Source organism: Pogoniulus pusillus, chromosome 7 (genome assembly GCF_015220805.1).
Source record: "Pogoniulus pusillus isolate bPogPus1 chromosome 7, bPogPus1.pri, whole genome shotgun sequence".
Classification (NCBI taxonomy): domain Eukaryota; kingdom Metazoa; phylum Chordata; class Aves; order Piciformes; family Lybiidae; genus Pogoniulus; species Pogoniulus pusillus.
Genome location: NC_087270.1, coordinates 19,595,940 through 19,618,414, shown reverse-complemented (window position 1 = coordinate 19,618,414; position 22,475 = coordinate 19,595,940). Strand labels below are relative to the sequence as shown.

At 42.5% G+C, this 22,475-nt stretch overlaps 1 long non-coding RNA gene across 1 annotated transcript in view; it reads right to left on the bottom strand.

Moving 5' to 3' along the window:
- Positions 1 to 20,433, bottom strand: part of LOC135176791 (uncharacterized) — a 129,239-nt gene extending 108,806 nt beyond the window's left edge. The window contains exons 1-2 of the long non-coding RNA XR_010302822.1: positions 19,045 to 20,433; positions 18,157 to 18,241 (exon numbers count right to left, since the gene is read on the bottom strand). This is a non-coding gene — a long non-coding RNA (uncharacterized LOC135176791). The remainder of the gene's footprint in view (positions 1 to 18,156; positions 18,242 to 19,044) is intronic.
- Between the last annotated feature and the right edge of the window lie 2,042 nt (positions 20,434 to 22,475).

Below are 22,475 nucleotides of genomic sequence, written 5' to 3'. Positions count from 1 at the left end.
ATTCCCAACATATCAAGCCCAGACCCTATTTCACTGAAAAGTTTGGACTTTGTATTTTCATTAGCCCATACATAAAAGAAGAAAAAGCAGGTCATAGATCCTCACCACAAGGTGAGTGACAGCCTGGAAGAAGTCACCTTCACCCACAGGGCCAGTTCCATTCCAAAATGGAGAGAAAGTCTTTGACATCGTATGAAGGACAGAGAGTGCTGTACAGACAACTTATAGTGTATAGCACATATAGTAAGAGAGCAGGCCCAAGGTAGATATAGTTGCCTTTGGTTCCCAGATGCTTTTCTGCATGACAATGGAAATGAAGGATTTTTACACAGACAGGCTTCTTTTATGAGTTTCACCTGCAAACAGTTGAAAGACTTCAATTCAGGCAAAAAGCACCATTTATCTATGCTGGTTTATGTGCTGAGTTTCTATCACACTACAACACATCCACAGCATGTTAGGGGCTGGAAGGGACCTCGAAAGGTCATCCAGTCCAACCCTCCTGCCAGAGCAGGATCACCTACACCAGATCACTCAGGAGCACATGCAGGTAAGTTTTGAACAGGAGTGAGACTCCACAACTCCTCTGGGAAGCCTGCTCCAGCATTCTGTCACCCTCACAGTGAAAAAGTTCTTCCACATGTTTATGTGAAACTTCCATCCATTGTCCCTTGTCCTACCATTGGGTATCACTGAGCAGAGCCTGTCTCCATTCTTATAAACATTAATGAGGTCACCTCTCAGTCTCCTCTTCTCCAAGCAGCACAGCCTGAGCTCCCTCAGTCTCTCCTCATAAGAGAGATGTTTCTTTCCTTAATCATCTTTGTGGCTCTGTGCTGAACTCTCTCAAGCAGTTCTATGTCTTTGAACTGAAAGGTCCAGAACTGGATACAGTACTCCAGATGTAGCCTCACCAGGGCAGAGTAGAGGGGGACGAGAATCTCTCTTGACCCTTTCCAGAAGTTATTGCAGCTATCCAATCAAAGATGGTGTTATGATAATTAGCTCTCAACCAACCTCTGTTTGAAATTTTTGCTTTGGACCACTGCAACTTGCCTTATCCAAAAGTCTGATTTAATGAGAGCTGCTAGTAACTCCCCAGATACTGCTGACAAAGTAATGAGCATACCCTCTCACCACAACAGTAACAAAGAATTTTGGGTAAGCTGGGAACATCAAGGGAGGGCTTTTTAATACCAGTATTTGAACAGCATTAAAGGCCAAGGCCTATATTAAAACATCTTCACCAAGTCAGGAATGACAGGATTCATGCCTTCCTGCTCAAAAAGGGTGCCTTGTTCTCATACAGGCAGGTTTTGTATTCTAAGAACCAGGGCCTCTTTTGTTCTTACATAATGAAATTTGTTATTTTAGACAAGTTATTATTAAAACAACTTTTCCATAGAATTTGAACAGGACTAGAGACAATTTCAGGAAAAGCATTCATGTTGGCTGCAGAAGGGGCACAGTGTGTGGAGTATACATCTGCAGTACTTTATCTCCCCATCCAATCTATAAACTGAGGGACTGTATTGTAGAAAAGAATTGTTTGAGAAAGGGTTACACCTCAGGAAACCTGCCTGTGTTACTCATACAGATGTAAGAGTTGGGGGGGGGGTGGGGCTTTTTTTTTTTTTCCCAGAGTGGATTTTGTGCAGAAATCCTGTTGTTCTGCACAAAAAAAAGGTCCCATTGCTAAAAATGTACAAAAATATCCTAAGATATATCCAGGAGTTTAGTCTTGAATAGTTTGAAGGGGAGAAATTCCTAGTTCCTGCTGGCCCCCTCGGTTGGCCTCACTTGTCCCAAAACTCATCTGATTCAACCTTGTGCCTACATAGGAACATTGCTAAGTCTTGCTGTAAAGGGCAGACACAAAGGAGCATCGATCTGTGAGACTGTGCTGAGGCTTTATTGTCCCTTTCTAATGCCAGATTAACCTGGTGGTCTCTAGATCTAGAGAGAAGTCTCTCAGTGACATGGGTTTTCTCCTCTGGAAAAGCCACTCAACAGAAAAACCCTTTGGGAAATGATTGTGGAATCTGAGTCACTTTAATTTTAATATCAAAACCAACATGATGGAAGTAAAAAGCCTACAGGAAATTAAAAATGGTGGGGTTTACCTTTGCAAAAACCCATCATTTTAATCTTTTATTTGCCTTACTTCAGGGCAAAACAGAAGGTCAACTTCTATGCCTTTCTTCAAGGGGCAGAAATCTCTTTGCTCAGCCCTCTTCTTAATGCCATCATACTCCCAAAGCTACACAGGTGACTGAACTCCATTTAACCTTTAGAGGGCATAACTTACAGAAGATGCAACTGTAAATTCGAATCTGATTTTTCTCTGTCACCAAGAGAGAAGTGCCCAGCAGCAGCAAGTCTTCCCATCTAAACCTCTCACAAAGGTAGACACATTGTCCTTTTGATCTTGCAGAGGTATGATTCCAATATAGCCCTCACCAGTGGGCACCATCTCTGTCACTGTAGCCCAGGTTTCCTGGCTCAGTGCTAGTAGTAACCTGTCCAAGAAGACTTTACAAGGCAGTTTCTCACAGTTCAGAAATACCTCCCATGATGTGCATAGAAAGCTGCAGAGCCAAAACCACAAACGAGGAAAGACTTGAACAGGACACAATCCCCATTCCAGAAAGCCCTGTTTTGCCAGGAGCACAGAGTGCACAAACCAGTAAACACACCTTGTTCATTCCACCACCTCCCAGTACAGTGTTAGGTGTGGGAAAAAAGAAAAAAAAGGTAGGAAAAGTGGTTATTTTAGGGAGCACAGCCTGCATTTCATCTAGGGTTCTCTGGCAGCCTGTGCTCTTTTCAGGGAGTGACTCTGCCAGAAAGTATCTGAGCCAGCTCCTAAACACCGCTTTTCCTTTCTGAAGCACACTTCAGCAGTTAGGACAGCCATACACTTCGTTTTTCTACATGAACCATATCCATGTATGATGCTGCTTTGAAGACAGAGATAAGTAACCACACACAACCCCCAGTTGGGTTGCTCCAAGGCTGGACTGATTGAAACCTCAGTTGTGGACAGTGGTATCTTAAAATGCTACCAACAGGAAAGATCCCACTCAGCGCAGAAATCCAGCATCTCTGGACTACATCCAGTCATGAGCAATGGGTTCAAACAGCCTGTGCACTTCTTCACTTGCAATATTCAGCCAAAAGGCTCATAGCTGGAATTGAATCCTTATCCATGAAAGGTATTTTCTGGCTGTGATGAAAGGACTGTCTCACAGTACCACTGTGGCCAGAGAATGCTGGCGGATGCACACACATTCTTCTGGCTTACAGAGAAGCAGATCAAGGGACAGATGCTTGGACAGAGGTCTTACAGTCTGTGACTTGCAGGACTGGAGAAAAAAAGCATCCTTTCACTTGTAAAATTAGATCTGCTTGTGATGCTATCAAACACCACAGCTCCTGGGAAAAGGACAGAAGTGTGGGGACATACTTCATCTACACAGGCTATGTTGTTTGTCATATGGAAATGGCAAACACAGGAGAGATTTCACAATTTCCTTGTATTTAAAACATCCTGAGGACCATAATAAACCCCTACCTTTCATTTAAAGGGCAAATATTACACCTCCACAAGCACTTGCTCTAAGTTGCAGCCGTGATGATGAACACCTTGTACAAGAAACATCCCACTGGGGTGGTTATCCTATTGTGGTTTCTGTCAGAAGCATATGAACAAATAATCCCCTTGGAGCAGTCCTAAAGTTACTGAAGTAAAAATCTACCAACAAAACCCAACCAAAAAAAACCCACCACAGCATGAGTATAACCCACTCAAACCCAATATCTTTTAACAACCCATGTTGATTACATCCCAGCAAGGACGTGCAACTGCCTCCATCTTCTGCCCTGTAGGTGCAGTAGGACAGCAGGATTAGGTGATGCCATACAGCTCCTGCTGCTCTCCACATCTAGCTATGTCCAGAGCTTTCCTCCTGGGCCATCATACATTTCCATCGACTGTGTGCACCCTCAGCCAGCTTCCTCTCCTTACCCAGTCAAGAGGGAAATAAACACCTCTCACAACCAGACTATATTCCCTTGTTCTCATCATGCTCCCTAAGACAGCATGGACATCTCCAAAGAGCTCAGCTCAAGGCATATCTTTGGCATAGAAAATGCCAGGTCAGACATGGAGAGCTATAAACAGAGGTGAAATCTAGGGTGGAGGCAAGTAATTCCCACAACATCCAGTTAAGACACTTCTTGGATGAAATAAAAATTATGGGAAGGAGATTTGCTTGCTTGACCAAACTTTGTCATTTTTGCAGTTGGATTGAGAGCAACAAATTGAATTTAAAAATGGTATTATGAGAAAAACAAACAAACAAACCAACCCCCCCAAACAAACTTTCAGTGGATTTAGCCGTAGAGGCTGTTATATTTTTCCCTGCGCTAGTTCACTTGTCAATATAGATAAAAAGAATAATTTATAAGCTTTAATGAAGATATTGATTTACAAGGTGAATAGGGAGGAGGGTGAGAGGGTAGGGAGCTGTGGGCTGTAGCCAGGACCAAGTTAGAGCTTATAAATTTTTGTGGGTGGCAGAGGGTCTGTGCTGGCTTGAGAAAGGTACACAATGCAACCAGCCCAGGCAGCAGTCTCACCTCTCCCAGGCTCTGGTCCCAACAAGGACAGACACCTCTGTTTCCAAACAACTCACCATCTCATTTGTTGTTATGCAAAAGAGCCATCCCATAACACAAATCATCAAGCAATTAACATGCAACATTTGAGCAAGTCTCTCCATTGCTTGTTGTTGAACTATCTTCAATGCCATTAACAAGAGCTAATTAAATCAATCAAGTCACCACCGTACTCAAACATGACTGCAGTTACTGAACCTGTATCAGATTGGGAGCGTTTTCTCAGGCACTGTAAATATCAAGGCGCACATTTATCATGCTGTCCTTCCAGCATACATCTGTTCTCACTGCTGCATGTTTCATTTATCATGTGTTGTCACCATCCCCACCCCCAATACATCTAGGTGTCAATTAATTCTTCCCTGTGTGGCTCAAGTGCATTGTACTGAATAATCTCTATTTTAATATCTATCCGCGAGTCCTCCTTACAGGGGAGCAGTAATGCTCAGCCACATCTCCTGAATTACATGACTAGGACCTTAACCTCTCTGCTTCTCTACTGAAAGTTATTAAACCCTCAAACCACCTCCAAGCATTCATATATTTTTCAGGGGTAGTGGTGGATGTTTCGACTCCCTTATTCCCCCTCCTGGGTCTTGACAGAAGATTCACAGCATAATTCCACAAAATAAACTTCTTTGTTTCCAGGAAAAACCTTTCAAAGCAGACAATTGTTATGGACCTTTCAATAATTGATGAGTACTCAACTGACAGATTTATCTCAACATTTGGAATATTAGGCACTGGCATTTCTGCAATGCAACCAGCCCATGTGCCTGCTGCTCTGTTACCATGAGCACGTGGGGCATGAGAGCCTTTTTCTGAACAGGAGCAGTGTTTCTCATTACATTATAACATTTGGTCTTTATTTATGTTTCCTCTCTAGCTGGCTGACTCTCCTTTTTATTTACAAACCAGCTATATTAATGTGCTTTAATTTCAAGACTGGTTGTTTATTTTAGAGATAAATCACTTGGCAAAAGGGAAAAAAAAATCACCCTAACAGAAAGCAGCACCAGCTCTGACACCACATATACCTTTGCTTTTACTTGATAGTAGACATAAAATTGTGGGGTTTTTACTTCACAAACATATCTGGTGGCATTTTCCATGTTTTAGTTATAAAAATACCTACTCAGGGGTCAGAGAGGTAATGGCTAACAAAAGCAGCATGAATTAGCTGCCACCATGGAGAAGAGACATAGAGTGAAGCCCCTCCACATGTCCCAGCTCCAAGGACATGGGGAGAAACATCCAGGAGCTCACACACACAGAAGTGAGATTCCTGTGAAGAGCTACACTGAGAATCTGGGGAAAGGTGCAAGAAAATCCTAGCCCACAACACAAAGTGATTAGCAAAATAAGACCTTATTAGATGCAGTGGCAGTGAGTCACAAGCCAGAAATTCCAGGAAAGGGGTATAACTGCCTAGGTGAATTTATAGATGGCTTTGCCCAGGGTCTGCAGGCACAGAAGGAATAACTGGCATGTAACCCTTGTGCCTTGATTTCTCCAGACTGAGGAAAAAGCAGAGACAAGCTTCAAATAACCTGTTTTACAATGGCCTAAGACAAACTCAGGCTGAAGAGGAGATCAGCTCTTATTCCTCTGTCTAGGCAGCTTTCATAGCCTCAGCTGAACACAACCAAAGACATATTAGGAATAATAACGTGGGTCATTATTATTAATATAGTTGTATGCAAGCTCCCAGCAGAGATTAACATCAGGGGACTCCCTTTCACACATCATCCACCTGCCAAAGGACCCAAGAGGTGAAAGCCAGGCTTTTTAATGGCAGAAGAGATGACAGCATTGCTATACAGAAAGACAACCAGCATTTTCAGACTCTGCGACCTTTCTGGGTACAGAGAACAAGAGTGAGTTAGTTTCCTTCCTTCCTCTAAATTAAATTTCTTCCACCATCAAGCAAAGAAAGTCAGAGCTGCTGCAGAAGAGACAAGCAGAGCATGGATTTGCCTTTGCATTGCCACCCACAGAGCAGCAGCTAAGTCTGTGCTGGCAAAACATTCAAGAGGGCTAACCGTGAAATAGAAAAATCTCAAAGAGAAGGTGGAAAAGCCAATAGAATTGCTCTGTTTGCTTATTCTGGTCTTTTTTTTGTTGGTACCCTCCTTCCAGTGCATGAAAATATTAATATTTTTTTGCCAGACACCCATTTTGTACCTTGAAAGTCATGCAGAGAAACAGCCTAGCCCTTGCAGTGACGGTCAAAGAGACATGGCATTCAAGAACCAAGTCACACACAGTGCTACATCTCACAGAGCAACTTTCATCCCTGATCCCCACTGTGTTAGTGAACTTATCAAACCCTAATATATGTTCCCACTGTGTCCTTTACCTCCCCCCCCCCGTCCTCCTGCAGCAGTTTTAAGCCCGTGGCAGACTTGTTTATTGAATAAATACGTTTGCCTGCATGGGTCTCTCCAACTTCAGAGAAGACCAATGAAATTATTTTCTTAGAGGAAAGAGCCTGATGAAATTTTTGGTTTAATACACTTAATTCCATTTAGTTGAGTAAATTCATTTGACTAAAAGCATTCTGTCAGTTTAAGGCATTTTGTCAGACGCATGCACATAACTCTGGTGACAAAGTGATTTTTGTCAACAAAAATACTGCCTGGCACACATACAGGAGTTTGTTTAGCAGCAAGCTAGTACGTAGTAAAGGCAGGAATCAGATCCTGAATATTATGCAGTTATAAAAAAGACAAGAATGAAAGAGAAATTATCTGTTTGGTGCCAGACTGTGGGAAGTAGTTTACATGAAAAGATAAGGAGTTTGCAAGGCAACATCAGCTTCCCATGGGGCTTCAATGTGAGCATAAATCAAATCACTGACAAAAAGCCATGGTCACATTGCATGGGTGTTTCATTTCCTACTCTGCTTTTGATCCTGCAGTCAGTAGATCTGTTTAATGTGCTAATTGTGGACTCCTCTGGTCTTTATCCAACATTTCTTGTTTATCGGTGCGTTTGACATCAGAAACACGCAAATAAGGTGACTGAATTATTTTTGCCTTTCACATACCCATAGCCTTCACATGTCTGCTTTGAAAATGCACCAGCAGCTGCACCTCAGCACTGTATCTGCAAAATCTTTTGGGTATTACAAGGAAAAAGCATGCTCAGTCCAGTGCAGAGAGTGTGACAATCATGGGGACATTACTGCAGCTCCTTTGTTGGGTTATATCCTCAAGGTGCCTGTTGCCACCTCTGAGCAGGAAAGGACAAACCACTCCGCTGCTTCAGGGTAGCAGCTCAGTAGTTCTGGCTACTGACCTTTCCGAGGCAGCATTGTGCAGTTCAGGTTCCCACCCTGAAGTGTAGTCACTGAAGAGAATTTACTTTTCTGATCAAAGTTATTGATGCCACTTGAGGGCATTGAAGACACACTACCACTGGGGGAAGATCAGAATCACTGCTGATTTGCAATCACCTAACAGAAACCTTGCTTATTACATTTCACTATCTTGGTCCATGGCAGACTGATAAATAGCCAGGATTTAGGCAGAGGTGGCAACAGCAGTTTGGAGTAGAGAAGGAGCAAGAATCACATGCTGAAGGTGTGTGGAGAGAATAGGGAGCTGGGTGCTGTATGAAGTAATTGACGAGTAAAGGGAAAAGACGAAAAAGCAGAGAGAGAGGATACAGTTGTTCAGTACTAAGGAAGGAGAGCTGCAAAGGGCAACATATGCAGGAGCAAGGAAAAGCTTCCTGTGGTAACAACGGAATACATGCAAATACAAACACATAAAGAGGAGGAGAAATTAACGGCAAAGAACAGAGCTCTTGAACATCATCTGTCCTCAGGAGATGCTAGCAGAGGAAGGAGGAAATTTCACAGGAGCTTTATTTATTTGGTGGAAGTGCTTTTGACTTCCCAGCTGTGCAAGAGCTACAGCAGAAACCCCTAGGTAAGCAGGGGCCATGCAGTGCACACCAGTTTTACACACCCAAGCTAAAGCAAAGCAGATCATCCTGAGCCTTCAGAGAGGTATGGAAATATTTGTCCTTGCAGGGATCAACAGAACAGCTAAGGGAAGGTTCCGGTGTGTCAAGAAGAGAGAAAAATGCCCTTCAGAAAGCTTCGAAACCTTGTTTGTGACATGAAGGGACACCAAGATTCCTACAGGAGTTAGGAGCCAAGTTCTGCCTGTCTCCTGCTGCTAAACAGCTTACTATGCCCCCTCAGCACTTGCCATTTTCTTCTGTGCTTTACAGCATCACACAGCAGTTTTAGCCACTCTCCTCCAGCAACCCTTTTTAATGCCTGCATTTGGTTCTGCACCACTGCAGTAATTTTGAAGCCTTTGAGTTGTGCTTACAGTTAGGAGTTCACAAGGGGAACCAGAAGCCCCTTGATAGAGGAAGCTTATCAGAAAAGCCATGCTTTTCTCAATTGGTTCATTTGGAGATGTACATCTGGCAGCAGGCTTTACATACCCAAGAAATTATTGGTCCAGGAAAAGAAATTAAATTAGGCCTTCATCTCTCCTTCTCCATGGTACACTTAAGCTGAAGTTTAATAAAGAAAGATCTCATAATCTATCCACTGGTCACTGGAGTAATTTATCTGCTATTGATCAGCAGTGCAAATTAATGGGGTAGAAAAACAGGTACAGGAGAGATATTCTGCTCCTTTGAGGTTAGAGAAGCCCTTGCAGAGGTCTCAACTAATTTTCATGGATTCCACTGGCCCTATTCTACTTTCACCCTACCACCCTTGTAGGCCACTACCTGAGGCTCTGCACAGGCATTTCATCTCCTGGTATGCTGGGAATGGAGACTGCTCCGCAAGAGCCAATGCTGCTTGTGACAGAGGAAAGCTCCCCAGACTTGTCAGCAGGGGAAATTGTTCAATTCTGCGCTCAGCTGCTGAACCTGAGAGTCTGCAGGTTTAATCTCAGTGTGCCACAATATGGGAAGAGGCTTAACATCCATCAAGCAATTTTTGCAAACTTTTGCCTTGGATAAAGGGTTTGCTCTTACACCATTTGCTGACATTTGCCTTCTCTTCACAAATAAAAGAAAGCTGAATCTCCCTTGCAAGATGCCTTAAAATTTATGACTATTGTCATCAACAAGAACTGCAAAATTAAAAGTGAACCTCTCCCCCATCAGTTTTGCCATCCACAAACCCAACTCTGCCTAAATCATGCAAAAGCCATAGAAAGGAGCCACACACCCCAATTCATAAATCTCAGCTATCCTTTCTCCCCATCTTAGCACCAAATGATAAAGACACCTCAGAGTTTAAATGGCTGCCAATCTCTCCCCCCTCGCTGATCATATACATAAATAAAAACACAGTGATCCCATCAGAGTCCCTTAAACAGCAAAAACAAGTGCCAGGAGTCCCAGCTAGTCTAGCTGAAGTGACTTGGAGTGATTTTTGATTGAATCTGACTATTATTGGATACAATTAAGATGCCATTTCAGTCTAAAGATGAATTGGCCATGCAGCGACAAATTGTGAATGCTTATTGCTGCCACACTGCTGCAGGTAATCAGGGAATGAAGCTGTAATTGTGGCAGCTCTTGTTTTGCTTCTGCTGGAGCGCAGAACGCAAGATTCAATTTAACAAACAATTTGCCACGCTGCTCATCCCTGCTGGGTGGGAAAGCAAAGCTTGCTGGCAAGGCTCCCTTTGAGTTTTGCTCCTTTTTAAACCTGTTACAAGCAAAACTGGCTCTTGCTTTAACCTTTGCACTGGAGCAGAAAGGAGGAGGAGAAACCTAGTGGCCTGGCTTGCCATGGTGAAAAGAGGAGTACAGAATATGACATGTGTGATTTTAGAAATTGGAAATGTCAAGCTACTTAGGCAACTTAGTCAACAAGAAAAAATGCAAATACACCCAAAGACTGTTCCTGCTGAAGATACATCTCAAGAAAAGACTGGATGAGGCACTTGGTGCCATGGTCTAGTTGATTGGATAGGGCTGGGTGATAGGTTGTCCTGGATGATCTTGGAGGTCTCTTCCAACCTGGTTGATTCTATGATTCTATGGCTGTTAGCATTTTGAGAGTATATCACAGGCTTCATTCTGAGACTACAAGAAAACCACCCTTCACTCAACAGAAAGAGCCATTATTTGTTTGATACTGTTATGGGTCTTTGCAAGCTTCTCTGGAGAAAGCAAAGGGCAACCAGACCAGCAGCTAGAGCAGCAAATGCCAATGTGTGCAAGTGAGGAGGAATTCTTGTGTCAAAAAGGTGCCAGTCTCTTTTCAGTGATGTCCTGTGATAGGACAAGAGGCATAAGATACAAACTAGAGCACAGGAAGTTGCACCACAACGTGAGAAAATCTTTACTGTGAGGGTGACAGAGCACTGTAACAGGCTGCCCAGAGATGCTATAGAGTCTCTTTCTCTAAAGACTTTCAAAAGCCACCTGAATGTGGTCCTGCTTTTGGGCATCATGACCTTCTGAGGTCCTTTCAAATCCCTACAATTCTAGTAGTGAGAGTTGTTCTCCCTCTGCAGGAGATTTGAGCTGGAGACTCTAGGTGATATTTAAGTCAAATGTCCTTTTTCCCCCACAAAGGTAGAGGGGGATCATAGAATCAACCAGGTTGGAAGAGACCTCCAAGATCATCCAGGCCAACCTAGCCCCCAGCCCTATGCAGTCAACTAGACCATGGCACCAAGTGCCTCATCCAGTCTCTTCTTGAACACTTCCAGGGACGGTGCCTCCACCACCTCCCTGGGCAGCCCATTCCAATGGCAAATCACTCTCTCTGTGAAGAACTTCTTCCTAACATCGAGCCTAGACTTTCCCCAGCACAACTTGAGACTGTGTCCCCTTGTTCTATTGCCGGTTGCCTGGGAGAAGAGACCAACCCCCACCTCATAATTTATCCACTGGTCACTGGAGTAATTTATCTGCTATTGATCAGCAGTGCAAATTAGTGGGGTAGAAAAACAGGTACAGGAGAGATATTCTGTCCCTTTGAGGCTAGAGAAGCTCTTGCAGAGGTCTCAACTAAATCATCAGCTCTGCTGACACAGAAGGAAAGAAGCTACAAAATTTCTCAAAAAACCCCACAACAACCCACAATTAGAACATACCCACACCAAAGAAACATACCTCCTTTGCTGCTTCCTGACATGCAACAGGAGCTGGTCTTCAGCTTTGCCCATTGTTCCTCCCACCAGGGAAGAACCTGCAGATTACCTCAGCTCCCCACCTGAAGAAATTTGATTCTCCTAACAAGGGAGATTGGATAGCCCCAACTCCACCCCAGATCCAGCTCCAGGGTGACTTAAGAACCCCTCATTATCATCATCAAGTAGGAGCAGACACTTGTGGAGCTTTGAAAGGCAACATCCAAAGTCAGGTGTCTTTTCTGAAAGCAGTAGGTGACCTCTAAGGGCATACACACTCACATGTGCTATCCATTTGAGACACAATGGGACCCCCCAGGGCTCAGCCTCCAAAACGTTGTTGAGAATCACTGAAAATGAAATTTGTGTCCTGGTCAGAGCTGAGGAAAAGGACTTCCCAAGACAAGCTGCTCAAGTTCCTTGTGTCATGGAAATAAAAGTCCTGCTGAACCACAATTTTGTGGTTTCATCTTCTTGGAGCAGGGGACAAAGTTGAAAGTTGCACAGAAAATTCTACTTACAAACATCTTTACTTGGAAACAAGTATATATGTTACTGCATTAAATTAGCTCAGTTAAGGAGATGGAAATTAGATCATTTAAAAGCAGAGAGCTCTCCCATATTGTTTCAGCAGAATCATCTTTTTTTTACATAGCCAGACAAGGGGCTCATTTGGGGGGAAAACAAACACATCTTTTATGATTATGGCCATTTAAAGCTGTTTCCTGCACTCTAAATTGTCTGGCATGAAGGATCAATTGTCTCCTCAGATGATGATTTAATTAAAAACTCCTCCTTTCTTCATATTGAGATCTGCAAAAACACTCTGAATGGCTGATGGATCATTTGCTCTTACCTTGTCTGCTTCCATTTTAATATTTTTTCCAGAATTTTAATTGCTGCCATTTGAAGGTTATTGATTAACTGTAATTGCTCCTTTTCTCAGGCATCTCCCTAGTTATCTCCAGCTACAGCCTACGCAAAAAACAAAAGCAGAACTGTAACAATTTCCCTTGTCTCTTACTGAAAACACAGATAGCTTGATTATATGTATGCTGGACTCCTGTGCTTGGGCTCTGCACTGCCCTGAAAAGTGGAACAGCCTGCAAATACTTTTCCTTTAAGAAAAGCCCACTAAAAGCACCAAGAAACTTTTTTATAGTCCTGTCACATTAGGCAGAAACTAGATCAATGAAGTCTTTACACACAGGAAACTTGTGAGTGCAAAGAGAATTTCCCTACTGCCTTCCAGACTAGGTGAAAGGAGAGCAGGTACTACTCCTCTGCCTGCTTCTTTGCGTTTCAGATACACTTAAGAGTTCACATGTTTTAAAACAGAGGGTCAAATATGCTCTTATACCAGGGGCATCGACTGCAACGGGCTTGAAGATGCTTTTATGCCGCAGGGCTAAGCGATGCTTTAATTTTAGGCTGAGGATTATGATCTCAGACTACGGCATTACTGAGAGGCAGCAAATGATCTTGTTAGAGTCAATGTGCTAAGTCTGATGTATGCATGCATGGTGTGATGAAACAACAAAAAAAACCCAACAACTTACAGCATTAATTCCAGAGCAATTATTTTTAGAAGCTAAGTGGGAGTTTATTACCAGAATTTGTCTAGAAATAAGTTTTAGGTAGTGAGCAGCTGCCCGTAAGACTTAAATAACAAAAAATATGAAGTACAGTAGCAGAAATCTGAGAAATTATGTCCTTGATTCCCCCTCCCCCTCTCAAGGCTATCTGTGCCTGATACTGAACTGTCAGCAGCTCAGTGTGGAAGTTGACACCACATTCAGATCTACCCTAGCCTCACCACTGTAACCTGGAGTCATCATTCCGTGGGAAATCCCTCATCCATAGACTGTGTAAGTACCCTACAGCCCTAGGAAAACTGAAGACAAGAAGTCCAAGCAGCAATAAGTTGCAGAACTCTTCACACCTGCACCCTGCAATTGGCTCACCAATCCAGCAGACCTTTCCATGGTATAACTAGGCAGGTAGACCACTTGTGAAGGATACTTCTGGAAATGTAAATTAAAGCACAGCAAGCAGCAGGGAGACATATGAAGAGAATCACAGATATCTGATACAGTTTGAAGAGCCAGCTTGGGTAGGCAGCTAATTAGGAGCCTGGGGAAACAGCTTCCTGGGCTGCACATAGTAAGCAGCTAGTGGAGAGAGGAGCTATAGGTTTTCTGAATGAAGAAGCTAACTTAAATCAAGTTGATAGAAAATAGCCATTTCACCCCACCAAATTATACATATCTTAAAGAAATGCAGCAGAGAAAAAGTGTGTGTCAAACCTTCTGTGCCTCTTTTTCCAGGGGAAATTTTTCTTCAACACATAGGAGAGACAGCACAGGTAGGGATGCTTTCACTTAAAAGAAACATCAGTAGGCTGTAGAAATTCCTACCTTTTTCTCTGGATTAATTTAGTAAAAATACTGAAATTAATACTGATATTAATTTAGTAAAAATGATGGCCAGGACAATGAGTTTCTTTTCTATCAATGTGACTGAGTATTTCTGATACCCATGAAAACAGTTCTTGCAGTTCTGCATTTTGAAGAAGAGGCATTTATTTTGCATGAGAACATAAGGATTCATCATTAACTTAATGGGGTGACCTTTGTTATTAAATCTCTGCTCTGCAGTGAGTAGTGGGCACTCTTCAGGCACACACTGGTAACTTCAGCTATCTTAACCCCTTAACTCTTCTTTAGCCCCATAGAGCAAGACTGACAGCAAAACAGGGGAAAGAGATCATAAAAGGAACCAAGAGTCAAGTCAATATGAGTTATATGTGCATTTAAGGACTGCAGGCACTTAAAGAATTAAGAAGTGAGAGATCTTATTTCTTTTGGTCATTAAACAAGTTTTAGAAAGTTGTAACAAAGCAAAAGGTGATACAGAAAAAAAAGCAAGTTTGGAATGAAGCAATAAAGGATTTCTCAGTCGAACTCCATCACCTCGAAGGGTATGTTATTTCTGTCCCATTGTAGGAAGTTTCTCGCAGTGCTTTGGCAAGTTCTCTTTTTTCTTGTTATCTTTGGAAGGCATTGGCATTTTTACTTTTCACTTCAGTGAAAAGCTGGGCTGATAGTGAAGTGGGTGGACAGCACAGAGGTGTATTGTGGACAGAGACAAAATTAATTGCTGTGATTGTGATTAGAAACTTAATAGAATTCGAGCTGGTCCCACAAGCAGGAATGGAATTATTCACATTATCTCAACGTGCGCAAATACAAACATATGTAAGAAGAGTACTGACACTGGAAAGCCAACTGTAGTAGACAGGCATCTATATTTGGTATATAAATGTAGGTGATGTGAATACCCATCTGAGGACAAAACCTGTCCCTGGGGTAACATACTTAAGCCAAGGGCATACATTTGACAATCTGACTAACAAGATCGAAGGCATGTTCACTGCTAACTGAAGTAACATGTCAAACCTTGACTTTCTTTGTCAACATCATAGGAAAAAGGCACCCTATGTGAAAGGAGAGTAGGCAAACTGCAGCCACTAGATGAGGTAACAATCCAGCAAGCAACATGTTTGGGAGACAGCTGTAGCACAGAGCCTGGGCCCAGCCTCTGACCAGGAGTGCTTACAAGCGATGAACAGGTAAAACCACACTGCATCTAAAGCCTGCCACAGCTATGGATATGTAGCAGATTTAGGAAACTACAACATCCCTTTAAATATTCATAAGCATTCTCTGTAATTGTTTTGTTCACATTCAAGTGTTTTTATAACTTGACTATTGCATAGTTTCATAACTGAACTTGTCAGACTTGTGAACAAACCAACAGGGATGTTTCAGAGCTCTTGCTTTTGCCAATTTCCTTTACTACAGAAATCAAAGAGTCTGGCTTAATTTTGCATCAGAAGAAGTTTGGACCTGAGGATGTATTCATGCTATATTTTATGGAGTAAGGAAAAAAAGTAGTAGTCCTGCTTTAATATTTACAACACCTCTTTCATGCATCTTTAACAGCATTGTTTATAAAAAATGCATTAACACCTCTGTTCGGCTTCAGGCAGGGTTATCCTTGACAGGACAGACAGCTTGATTTGGATCTTAATGATGATGATCTACCTGTGTTCTGAGAATTAATGCATCTGGAAGATGAATTCCAGAGTAAAGATGTAAGAGTGGGAGCTTAGCATTTGTACATGAACATGGCTAAAGAGAAAGCAAGATTTTTTTCCTCTTTACAGCTCAGAAAGTTCCCTAAAAGAGCAGGAAGGAAGCTGGCCATGAAGTAGGAACATAGAGACAAAACAGGGCTTAATAATTAACACATACCACTCCTCCCTGGCTGTGTGAATGTGTATGGTTTTCCTCTGGCTGTTTTGGGTTTTGGTTTATTTTGGTGTAAGTGGTTATTGCATTTCCCTTATTTCTTTTCATGCAAGTACACCTTCTAAAAGCCATAAGGGTTTGGTGGTATCAAGCCCCAGTGCAGCTCAGATGATTGATTACCATCACATCTAGTCTCTCCTAGGAGTCAATATGAACATTGTAAACATTACTTCCACTGATAGGCTTCCATTAAAAAAAAAAAATAATTAAAGAATCCAGATGGGCAGTTAGATCCCCAACATGAAAAAGGTGTTCACAGAAGCTTGTGCTTGCCTTTGCCAGAAAACAGAAAGTGATTTCTGCAGGTTAACAATTTAGTGATAAGTTGGCTATATATAGGTCTGAAATATATCTTTACATATGCACAGCATTTTGAAACTAGCAAAGATGCTCATTTAGCAAGAGGAGGCTGAAAATGCCTCCTACATGAGTCAAGGATCAGGAATCTGTAATCCTTAAAAAATGCAGGACTGAAATATTAATGAATCCCAGGCAAATCAAATCCCAAACAAAAGGCACAAGACTGGCAGGATTCTTTTACTCAGAATCCTCTTCCATAGAAGCAGTCTGATTCTACTTCAGAAGTTGGGCTGGTGTGAACAGTTCACATTCACAATTAGATCAAGGATCAAAAGTATTTTTGGACATCATAGCACTGAGTTGTCTTCCAATGACCTGCACATGAAGCCACAACAGAAAAGATTACGGAACAACATGGAAAGAATATTCTGTATGATGCAATTTACCTTTCAATATATAGAAGAAAGAATTTGTATCATTTTCAAAAAGACTTAGAATTACAAAACTAAATCAGGATTATTTTGATACATGAAGTGATAAAGAGAAGAGATACCCCTCTGATCCTGTGTTGCCACAGTTCCAGCCAGAAAACAGCCACATATCAACAATTTCCAGCTTAAACAGCTACAACAAGCAGAAGTGTAACAGGAAGGAAACATCCTAAGATTTCAGAAACTGCTGCTGGCACCAGCTGCTGTAATTTCTCACTTCTAACAATTAGGCATCACAAGGGAGATTGTACTTTGGAATGTTAACAACTCTGTCTCCTAGTCAGGCTCTGCTAAAAACAGCATCCAGCAAAGAAAAGAAACAAAACATGCTTTTAATGGTGTCATTCTTTTAAAAATAGGACAACACTGGATATCTATCCCATGCCACACTTTAAAAGGCTTTTGTGCTCCTGTGAATTTCAGGTGAAAATCCAACTCGTCCAGCATGCTGTCAGACTCCATGAACAGGCTGCATGTCTCCAGAACCCTTTGGGCTTGTAATGGAAAGAAATTCTACAGTTGTTGCTGAGCAACTGAAACAATCCAGCACCTCCTCCCAGTACCTTCTTCCGCAGGACTACTTCTGTTCCTCCTTCCACCTTTTTTTCTTAAGACATGGATTCAAGCTGCTCAGGATAAGAGCTCAGGGGTTTTTTGGGTTTAAAAGATCTAGTAGAAAAGTGCAGCAGTGAGACCCTTTGACAGGCTGAGAACTGACTTGTCAAAGGTCTCAGAGGAAATCAGCCTCTGATACGAGACCTGCACTCGCAGTGGAAGCACAATGCCAGAAAAACCTGAGTTCATCTATCATTCTTCTATGGGTATCAAAAGAGATGTCAGTCACACAGCTGAAGGACAGAGTGGAGCTATGGGAAAGAGAACCCTCTAGAGCGACATGATTTCATGCTGTTTCTTTAATTTTTTGTCTGGCAAGTGAAATATATTTCACCAGAAGGTGGGAAAGGACTTGGAACAAAATTGATCTTGGCTGAGCAAACATTTGACAATGTTCTGTGGGAAACAACCATCTGTCTTGGGAGATATCAGCTCCAGGAGATACTGATGGCACTAAAAATATCTGCCTTAGTCCACAGTCCCAAGGCTTTTACTTTCAAGCATGGAGAGCATCAATTCTTCAGCAGCAAACCTTTTTATTTATCTATTATTTTTGGAATGTTGTCTTACCAGGTGTGCTGTGAAAAACTCCGGTTCATTCAAGATGCAGCCACACTTGTTCTGGTGCCTGGGCTGAGTGGAAACTACAGAGGAGCTACAGAAAGATAATTACTATGGATTAAGTGGAAAAAGGGCTTTGTGCTCTGCTTCACAAGTACAGACCATACACAGAGATAGATGTGTGTCTCAGAAGAAGTTTCCTGGAGTAGTTTGTCAGGCTGGCTTCTTCAGAAATACACAGAGAAGAAAAAATAAATCTTTGAAAGAAACTTTAAAACTGCACCCTGAATTTCAAAAGCAGCTCTTTACTAATCACTGATGAGGAGTCCAACATATTCATTAAAACTGAGAAACAGCCCTCATTCCACGTCACAGAATCAGCCAGGTTGGAAAAGACCTTTGAGATCAAGACCAACCTATCACCTAACAACTTCTAATTAGCTAAACCATGGCACTAAGTGCCTCTTCCAGTCTTCTTTTAAACATCTCCAGGGATGGTGACTCTACCACTTCCCTGGGCAGTCCATTCCAACAGGCAATCACTCTTTCTGTGAAGAATTTCTTCCTAACATCCAGCCCAAACCTGCCCTGGCACAGTTTGACACTGTCCTCTTGTTCTGGCACTGATTGCCTGGGAGAAGAGACCAACCCCGCCTGTCTACAACCTCCTTTCAGATAATTGTAGAGAGCAATAAGGTCTCCCCTGGGCCTCCTCTTCTCCCAATTGAACCACCCCAGCTCCATTAGTCACCCCTCATAGATTTACATCATTTCACCTTCAATGCATGGATGAAAACCAAGATAATCCAAAGTTTTCCTGGGAAAGTGTGAAGATAAGGCAGTTTAAATTCACCAACAGATATTCTGCACAGAAGCTGGCAGATCTACTTTTCATACCTGTGATTTGCTGGTCTCTTGCTATCCAGAGAGATGCTTTTTCATGAGCCTGTGAAGCAAGTAATAGTTATTTTTAGCACAAATTGATGTCTTGCTACCAAGACATACTTGTCTTTGGATAAGGTTCAGTCAGGAGTCTTTGTAGGATACCAGAGAATTACAGGTGAAAGCTTTGACCTATTATCTCATACCTGCTTCGGTGTGTCTCAGTCTCTCCAGCTCATCACCTGAGTTCTAACAAAGAGCTTGATCTTCAGCAAGAAGAAAATACTCTGTCATTCTACTGCATTTTGCTCTTTTGAGCCTTATCCCATTTTATTTCCATTTCCTAGGATAGTAATTAAGTGGGTTTTTTTCCTCTTTTTTTTCTGTGGCCTCCCCTTTCAGGGAGGCTTTTTAGATGTGTTTGAGATAAATTTACTGCTGTTGCTCAGGAAAACAAATATATGCCATACACTCTTGCTGAGAGGAAGAACAAATGATGCTCCCTGCTGACATCCCCTTTGCATCAGTAACTGTCCATCAGTGAACCCCAGAGATGGATGCACTTTCTCCATGTTTAGCCTCTGCTAAAGAGGACTTCTTTTCTGTGGCCAACATGACAACCTCATGAAAACCCATGCTGCTTACCTTGTAGAAGGATGACTGTTCAGCATAACCAAATGATGAAAAAGCAAGGACATGAATTGGGGTAGACCTACAAGAGCAGAAATTTTGGGCATGGTGAAGAATGCTAGGATAAGGTAGACTGGCAAGCATACTCAAATAACAAAAAAAAAATCAAACCAAACAGTCAATGCATGCTGAAGACTCATGTCTGAGTCTTCCTTAAAAGCTGATTCAGATGATATATGAGAGTAAGAAATTGTGTTAAAATCAATCAGATATTCCAGGGGTGGAGGAAGGAGATGCACTGGCTAATTCATCTGGATGTAGTCAGGCAGACAAAGGAAAGAGGGTGTCCTAGCAGGATAGTGTGCTTGGCAGGACAGATTTTACAGAAAAAGATAATTACTATTTCTGGAGTAATAAAGGGAGAAAACATAAAAATGCTCTAAAAAACAGTAGCTCCATGGGCTTGGAATAGTAATTAACATAAATGTGGGGAGGAAGTGAGTAGGGGTTAAGCGGGCTAGAGGAGCAGACTAGAGCTCCCTGGGGAATCACAGAAATAAGAAAAAGAGTGAAAACATTGAGGAAAAAAAAGAGGGCAAACAGGAGAAGAGATTTCTCCCTGCACACAGAGTGAGAGCAGGAACTGAGACAGAAGGCTGATAGGATGCACACTTCTTCAATGATTTTTTTTTAGTTGGGTTTGTTTGCATGACAGCTCTGAAATAGGATAAAGTACAGAGAAGGGCAATGCTGCATAATATGAATGAGAAAAGGGACTGTACACTTTTTTTCATTTAAATGCATGAAAATCTCTGTGAGGCCTCTGAGTTTTTTTTGGGGAGGGAGGGGAGTGGGTGAATGGCATGAATTAAAAAAAAAATATTATGCTGAAGTAAACAATGACTCCAGTGAGAGAACAGTCTCAAATCTGAGGATTCGGAAGCACTGCTGAAATTATGACCATTGCTAATAGTGCCAGCTGTGTTTCTGGCACTGTGTTTCTGTTAGTGGGGCATTAACTCAAAAAACATGCCAAGATGACAATTTGATGGCAGAAAGGCCTCTATGTCTCTTCAGGAATGTGCCACGGTGGTTGCAGACATGGCTGCAGAGATGGGATGGGTACTACTAATGCAATACAGACCTGCCAAGGTGGGTGTCTGTGGGTGGTGACAGGCCAAACTATCACTGCAAGTCATTGCATGCACCCTGCTGATCTTCCATGCCTACTTCATACTGCTCTGTTTACCTGGCACCATCACTGCTGTGCAAAGGAAGGTGCAGCCCTGCAACTTCATCTCATGGGGACACAGAAAAGGAATGGCAAAGCCAATAGACTCAGGCCTAGACAGGCCCATGGAGGAGGCAGGTGCTCCAGAGAGAAAGGACTTGCAAGTTTGGTGGTGGGAGCAAAGAGCACATGCTTTGCTTCCTGCTCAGGGGCGAGACAAAAAATCTCAATCTGTCACACACCACTGGGGATGGCTGCCACCCGCGTTCTGGCTGCCTTCCTTCATGCTTCATTGAACAGAAGCCATCTGTGTGCTATGGCGACCTTTGAGGACAACAGATAGGAAGAAAACACTTGAGAGATGCTGGACTGCTTCTCAAGGCCAGAAAATGTTGGTGGTGCTTTATCAATAGAAGATCTTGCTGGCTTTTTATTATCTCTCCCAGATACCCAAATCCAAAGAAGTTCCCTTTTAGCCTATCAGGGAAGATCATCATACCAATCAGAGAAGACCATCATACAACATGAAGCACAGGCTGCCCTAAAATATAAAGAAATTGAAACAAGGCCATTGTAAAATAACCACCAAGGACTCCAGATCAAGCCCCTTACCCCCAGACTTCCAAAACTCAATTCCAGATGAAGCCCATTAACATAAAGACCTGCATATTGTCAGCAATAATACGTACACTTCAGTTGTCCTGTGCAAGCCAAAGCATTCCTGCCACATGGCCAAATATGTTATATCTGTGCACTCTTTATTCAGCAACAATTCATTTATATATGGTTATGGTGCATCCTGAAACACATAGCTTACTAATTAACTTATAGCCACCTGGAATGCTAATTAGCACAACAAAATCTGGAGCAAATGCAGAAGAGCGATCAGGAAATGCACATGCCTGAATCACTGGAAACAGTCAGCCTCATTGGTTTTAACCTATACAAGGGGAAAACATGCATTCCAAGTTGAGTGCCAAGAGGCAGTCCAGTGTTAATGACATGTCTGAAAAATCAGGCTCTGCTTGTGTAAGGGAGGTGTAGGCTTGAGGTGTTTGGCTTTCAAGTCTGCTCAGTGGCAGCATGGGAATGGACCTTTCAATACTGTATTAAAGAGTTGGAATCAGGGCAAGTGTTGGAAGCCATTTATCCTATGAACACATCTCTGCCCAGCATTGAGTCTCAGACACAGTTATCCAGCCAACAGATCATAGGCTGAAGGTTTTGCGATCATAGAATCAACCAGGTTGGAAGAGACCTGCAAGGTCATCCAATCCAACATATCACCCAGCCCTATCCAATCAACTAGACCATGGCACTAAGTGGCTCATCCAGTCTTGAACACCTCCAGGGATGGTGACTCCACCACCTCCCTGGGCAGCCCATTCCAATGGCAAATCACTCTCTCGGTCAAGAACTTCCTCCTAACATCCAGCCTATACTTCCCCTGGCACAACTTGAGACTGTGTCCCCTTGTTCTGTTGCTGGTTGCCTGGGAGAAGAGACTGATCCCCACCTGGCTACAACCTCCCTTCAGGTAGTTGTAGTTTAGCTTTCCTGGAGATTATCTGGCACATTTTTGCTG